This window comes from Mytilus edulis, chromosome 2 (genome assembly GCF_963676685.1).
Source record: "Mytilus edulis chromosome 2, xbMytEdul2.2, whole genome shotgun sequence".
NCBI classification, from domain to species: domain Eukaryota; kingdom Metazoa; phylum Mollusca; class Bivalvia; order Mytilida; family Mytilidae; genus Mytilus; species Mytilus edulis.
This window is the reverse complement of record NC_092345.1, coordinates 85,091,880-85,099,468: the sequence shown is the minus strand read 5'-3', so window position 1 is coordinate 85,099,468 and position 7,589 is coordinate 85,091,880.

Genomic DNA, 7,589 nt, shown 5'->3' with positions numbered 1-7,589 from the left:
GTTGAGTAAATCATATCCCAAATTAACCGGCGTATCAATATCGGGTATCAATAAGATGTGTTGAAAACATTTCCCGTTTATTGTAATGGAAAATTCTGCTTTTCCAATAGTTGCCTAGAGGTCTCCATTTGCTAATTTTAAACGGACACCAGATTTAGACAATACGGGTCTTTGAGATTCTGGTATTGAAAAATATTTTCGACTATGTAATATGGACATTGTTGATCCAGTGTCAATCAAACAATTGACAAAAATTCCATTTAAATTAATTTTTAAATATAAACTATCATGCTTCATTTGTTCATTAGAAAATTCAATACATAATCCCTCATTAATAATGAAAGTGTCGGCCAAAGGTGAGACCCCTCCCCCCCCCCCCCTCGACCTTTCATAGTTTCCCGGCGGTAACACACCCGTAAGATTGGCTGTTTGTGTGCCTTGTGTGTAGGTTCTAGTATTTGCCTTCTGGTTAACATTATTATTTTGTTGTCGCCCCAGCGACGCCTGAAATTTTCTGCATTCCATTTTAATGTGACCTTTTGCCCCACAAAAGTAACAAGATCCTGCTGTTTTTTTTCTGGTTTCCTGTTTTTCTATCCTAGCCAACCTTTCAATGATGTTATCCATATCTTCTGACTCCTCTGAGTCACTTATAGAAATTCCCGTTGTTTGGCGTATAAGAGGCGCTCTATTTGAGTATTTCCTTCTATGTCCTGATGTAAATGCCTCGTATTCTAGCCCTATTTTGACACTATCGTTTATGGTTTTTGGTTTCCCTTGAAAAACTGCCCATTCAAGATCTGGATCGTTCAGTGAATCCATGAAACAATCGCGCGCTAGCTGTTCTCGTACTTCAATAGGAGCTGTAGGGTATGCAAGTCTAGTAATTTGATACTTTGTGCTAGTTCTGGCAACGATTGTCCCTTCCCACGAGTTTGATTCTTCATTTGTGCTCTGTATAATTCTGACTGGTTACTTGGTTGGAACCTTGATGTAAGAGCAGCTACTAAGTGTTCATAGCTTCTTAAGTCTGGTCGTAAGTCACTCAGAACTGCTTGGGCAGAGCCCCTCCAACTTGTTGCCAATTCAAGAGCTTTTGTTGTGTCGTCCCAGCCATTCATGCATCTCAGATACCATCTTAAAGTGGACTTGATAGTCCTGCAAACTACTCTCCCCGCCATAATTGGTTGGATTCTTTTATTTCTGCGTAGTACTTGCTGAATTTAGTTGCCTGTTGGTCGGCAATGATGTCATATTATCCTCTGCCCTCCGTCTGTCCGTCAATGCGGAAAGTTGGCATCCTAATTGGTTGTCGCAACGACCAGGATAATTATCCTCAAACCCTGACATAACGTCCGCAAAGTCCCGTTTCCGATTTCCAAATGAATCGGGATCTCTAGTGTCAGTGCGGATCTTCCATGGGGTAACCCTTTCCTCTCTCGTGGTAGCCCGACTTGGCATAGCCAACGATATAGGATCGTGAGATATATTCAGATGGCGTTGAACAAACGCTCGAGTGTCCGCGGGGTCCCCCGAAGTAAATTTACTATCATTTGGACTGATTTCAGATGATATATCTCTCCTTCCATGGGATAACCGTTGATTATCAACTATGAATGCCGTTGATCTATCAAATGCAGAATCATTTCTGTTCCTAGAAAATTCCGCTCCGCCAAAACGTTCTTTATCCGACTCACTGTGTCCACTCCTTAATCCGCAAGGTCCGATATCTGAGAGTGAGCTCCTTACGTGGCTTGGTTTAGTTGGTTTCGTCTTAACCCGCACCTGTACTTCTCCAGAGGGTGTTGCATCGATATATCGTTCTCTAACAGGTGCGGGGAGTCCTGTCATCTGGGCTCGCGTGTCGTGTATATCTTGATCTAATGTTGGTGATCGGTCATTGTCGAAGGTTGTCATATCAGCCAGTTCTTGATACATGTTTATTTTTCTGCGTGTGGATTCCTACTGTTTGTTATTAGTAGATCCCACCGCTGCCACCATTGAAGCGGGTCCGACCTGCTACCTGTGAGGTGTAATCAGCGACAATCTCCTCACCGATAACAATTTTATATCCAAGAAACTTAGTGTATCTATCGATGGACCTAGAGCGTTTAATACAGGGAGGATGGGTAATAACGTACTCCTATTATTTAACCTTAGCGGAATGATCCTGAACGTACGCCTCTAGGTACAGTTGATAGTATAACGTGGAATTACGTAAAGCATGTATAAGGAGATGCTCAATAAGTTAACGATTTATTAACTAGAAGTGAAATATATTATGAACTTTTATAACAATTAACAATAAGTCGATTAATTACCAAGAAACAGTTACTAATAACGCCCTAAATAGATTTATGGTATCTTATTTACATCTATGGTAGCAAATGAATGGCTCTGGTATCAGTATATCTCTATAACAATACTATGACAATAAACAAATAATATAACAATATTACTGAATTAGACATCCTTGTCACAGATAAAGAAATTTCTGATGCAATTCATACTTTAAAGAATAAAAAATCATGTGGCCCAGACAGTATTTCAAATGAAATGATAAAAAACAGTCAAAGTTTTCTAATTAAAAGTTTAAATCATGTTTTTAATAAAATACTTTCAACTGGAAACTATCCTCAGATATGGGCTAATGGTTTTATAACTGCCTTATTTAAAAATGGTTCAAAGGATGATCCATCAAATTATCGTGGACTAACTGTGACTACTTGTCTCAGTAAAGTATTTACAAAAATTCTTACTAAAAGATTAGAAAAATTTTGTATTAAAAGAAATACCATTTGTCCTGAGCAAATTGGTTTCTGCAAAGGCAAGCGTACTTCAGATCATATGTTTGTCATGAAATGTCTTATTGATAAATATACTCAAACAGGTTTAAAACATTTGTATACCTGCTTTATTGATTTCAAAAAAGCCTTTGATAAAGTTTGGCATGAAGGCTTATTTTATAAATTAAGAAAACTTGGTGTTAGTGATCTATTTTATAATGTTGTTAAAGATATATATATAGTAAAACTTTATTGTCAGTGAAAATTGACCCTAATCATGTAACTGACACTTTTTCATCTTTTATAGGAGTGAGACAGGGAGATAATTTAAGTCCCATCTTATACAACATTTTTGTTAATGATATTCCAGAAATATTTGATGAGGATTGCTTTCCAGTTAAACTAAATAATACAAAACTTAATTGTCTGATGTATGCAGATGATCTAATTTTGCTTTCTGAAACTCCTAGGGGTCTACAAGAATGTCTTGATAAACTACAGATATATTGCAATAATTGGGGACTGGAAGTTAATATTACTAAATCCAAAGTCATGATTTTTAGCAATTCTGGTAGACTTCTTTCTACTCAATTTCATTTAAATAATACCCCCTAACGAACACAAAACATTATACCTACTTGGGTGTCAAATTTAGTATTAATGGCAAATTTACAGATGCCCAACATGAAATGTATAATAAAGGGTTAAAGGCCTTATTTAAACTAAAAAAATGTTTCTCAGGTCATAAACCAAAAATAAAAACTCTCATTCATGTTTTTGACCATACAGTTAAATCCGTCTTAATGTATGGCAGTGAAATATGGGGTGACATTAACTTTCACAAACTAAACAATCAAGGGGATAACTATTTCAAAAAACTATGTGGAGACCTGGCAGTAGAGAAGGCTCATTTAAGCTTTTGTAAATTTATACTTGGCGTAAGTAAAAAAGCAACAAATATTGCAGTTATGGGTGAACTGGGCAGATATCCTCTATTTTTGGAGGTTTTGTTAAATATGTTTAAATATTATATACGTTTAAAAAAATCTGATGACTTATTATTAAAAGAGGCTTTCAACCTCTCAAAATCTCTACATGATGAGCAGAAAAAGAGCTGGTATACCAGTATTCAAACTTTATTTAAATACTTTAGCATCAATGAAAATTATGCACTTAATTTAAAGACAAAGTTAAAAAACTATTTATGCAAAAAGATGCAATCAAAATATGATTTAATATGGCAAACTGAGCTTAATAATGATTTCAGAGGCAATAAACTATATGGTAACAAGCTCAGAACTTATAGACTTTTTAAAAGCAGATTTTGCTTAGAAAATTACCTTTTGCAGGAAAATTTTAGATATAGACATTATTTAACAAAATTCCGTATCAGTGCTCACGATTTAGAGATTGAGAGGGGAAGGTACAAAAATCTGACAGTGTCAGAACGTATCTGTAAATTGTGCGGTACTGAGGTTGAGGATGAAATTCATTTTCTTCTTCAGTGCCACAAACTTTCAAATATTCGTTTCAACTTTTTAAATGAAATAAAACAACAGTTTAAAAATTTTAGTGGTTTAGATATTAAATCACAATTTATTTGGCTAATGTCCTCTGAAGATACCTTCATACTCCAGAAACTCGGAGAATTATTGGAAAATTTATCCTCATATAGGAAAGTTTCCTTAAATGATATATATATATATATAGAAATGTCCAGTGACCCCCCTTACATTATTAAACACTGTGCTTGTTGTATTCTTGTACTTGTCTTAATAAATATTTTTTTGGTTTGGTTGTTTTTTTGTTTTCTTTTTTTTAACATTGTGTCTTAATCATATTGAATCACTTGTAATCATTTGTATGTAATTAATGTTGATTGTTCTGCTCCTTGTGGGCGCTTTGATTAGCAATAAAATATATTTGAATTTGGATTTATACAATTTATTCCCTTACTAAAACAATATTCTCTTATATGATATCAGTATGTGTGTCGAGTTATTAATATTTTACTGCTTTAGAAGTGTGTCGTCCTATAAGGCCTAAATACTACATAAAACCTATTCAGAGCTAATAATTCCAATACAATCTTCTATTTGTTTAAATACACCTTGTATTATATAACTTTCAAAAGTGTATTTCGTGTCTTCATTTACATAAAGAATGTATAAAAATCTGCCTTATGTGGGTTGTTAGAAACACGACACACTTATGTGTGTCAGCACCGTGTCGCAGTGTTGATTTGTACCGAATCAGTATAATTCGCTTAATGCAAATTATTGACAATGATAAATCGTAAATAATATCCCGAAATATTTTTTTTAACCCTTTTTAATATTTTTATAATCCTAAATGCTAACCTTAAGACGAGAATATGTGAGCAGCTTTAGTTATTTGAAAGTCGTAGGAATGGCGCCCAGACGAAACAAGACTGAACCCGAGTGCTTGGGTGTCGCAAATTTATATACAAGGACGACACACTAAGACACACCGTGACACACATTTTGTATAAGAATATAGTAGAATTGACGTTCACTTGTGTGACGTCATGCCACCTGCACTTTCCCAAGGTTCAATTTGTGACGTAATTTGTCAACAATAATGGCGACGACAATATCTGATACCAGAGCGTCGTACATGAAAATCAATGTACATAAAAATAACGGGACTCCAAATTATAGACATGAGTACTTTTAGATGCTACCACGGAATGCAAACAATAAATCGTAAAGGTAAGAATTCTTTATACATTACACATAAAATAAACGTTCAGTTGGAGTAATGAAATGATCCTGACATTTCCGACACAGTTAATAATAACGATGTTATTTCACGAATATAAGTCCAGTAAATGCTTAAAACTTGTTTAGCCCTCCCAACGTTCATAACAGAACCGTGATAATTGTAAATCAAATAACGAGACCGCTACAATATGTGTCGTTTTCATATTATCCGTTAAGATGATCCGGCAAACACCTGATACAATTGGTGTTGGTGTGTCCTTGACAAAATCCGATTGACACCTTTTATCCTGCGCGATGTGTCATCCCGTATAATATTATTAATCTTACTTGTATTCATGCTGTTAGGCTACCGGGCTTAAGTTTCATATTTTGAAAATTATTTATGTGATAGTAGTTTATCAGATCATGAATTTTTATAAATGCGTCAAACACGAATTGGAAAAGCAGAGGTTTTTTTTCAAACACATTAGCTGTGTTTGGCAAAACTTTTAGGAATTTTGATCCTTAATGCTCTTCAACTTCGTACTTTATTTGGCCTTTTAAATTTATTTTGGATTCGAGCGTCACTGATAAGTCTCTTGTAGAAGAAACGCGCGTCTGGCGCATTTACAAAATTTTAGTCCTAGTATCTATGATGAGTTTATGCACATACGATATGTTATTCTAAAAGGTCCTTGCTTCAAGAATGAAAAATAGTAATTGCCAGTTTATGTATTTATTTTGATATAAAGCAATGTCTTACATCATGTACTTCTTTTTCCGGTAGGATGACAAAATAAATTGACAAATACAGGCATATATTGCAGCGGGACCTTTACAAGTTTTTTCGGGCACAAGATAATAGTTAAATGTAAATTTATTCAATTGTCTGCTGCTCAGATAATTTGAAAACTAAAATAGTGTAAAAGTAAAATCGGCTATTTCTGCAGAAATAGGGAAAAATTGGGAGGACACTTTTGTGTGCAAAATTAAACAAGACACACTCTTATTTCTTTGTAAAATATCCTTTAAAAGTGTCATTTGTCAATCCAATAATCTATTACAACTGTCATATTTTTGACTTGGTGCAGGCATTTTCTAATGTAAAAAAATGATGGATTGAACCTGGTTTTATAGCGCTGAACCTCTCACTTGTATGACAGTCGCATCAAATTTCATTTTATACAACTAGGCGTGAGCAAAACAGACATAATGGATAAAATTGTCAGAACAGAAGTACAGCATTCATCACTGTGTCAAAATCTCAATTAGAACAAAAACAAGCAAATGTTTAACACAGAAGCACAAAAATCATCTATCAAACTTAACAACCACATTCATTGCTTACTTCTATATGTATTTTAAATCAATCCATAAAGGATAAGGATTGAAATATTTGAAGTCCTTTGACTGAATGACTAGGTTCATATCAGTGTAGAGTCGCGTGTTTGACGCCAAAATGTAAACGTCACACAGGAAGAAATATGAAATATGAAATAATTTTGTCGTTCAAAGTATTTTCAAAAACATAATTTCATATAGGAAATGGGGATATACAGGGGTGAACATTCAAAAGTTTTGTTAGAACTAACTTCAGGTGTCAACCTTGTCTATTTCAATGACATAGTTTTTATTTAAATGCGTTATTTTGTTCCATTCTATCTAACGCTGAAAAAGGGATTTCTACAAGTTTCTCTTACTTAACACCGTTGACTCTTCAATACAGATTTACCTTACATCCTGATTGAATATTGTCTTTACAAGCAAATAAGTTATGTAATAGACTAATTGAATGTTTGAACCTGTCCTAAGTTAGGAATCTGATGTACAGTAGTTGTCGTCTGTTTATGTAGTCCACACGTGTTTCTCGCTTCTCGTTTTTATATAGATTAGACCGTTGGTTTCCCCGTTTGAATGGTTTTACACTAGTAATTTTGGGGCCCTTTATAGCTTGTTGTTCGGTGTGAGCCAAGGATCCGTGTTGAAGGACGTACATTGACCTATATATAATAGTTTACTTTTTTAAAATGTTATTAAGATGAAGAGTTGTCTCATTGGCACTCACACCACATCTTCCTAT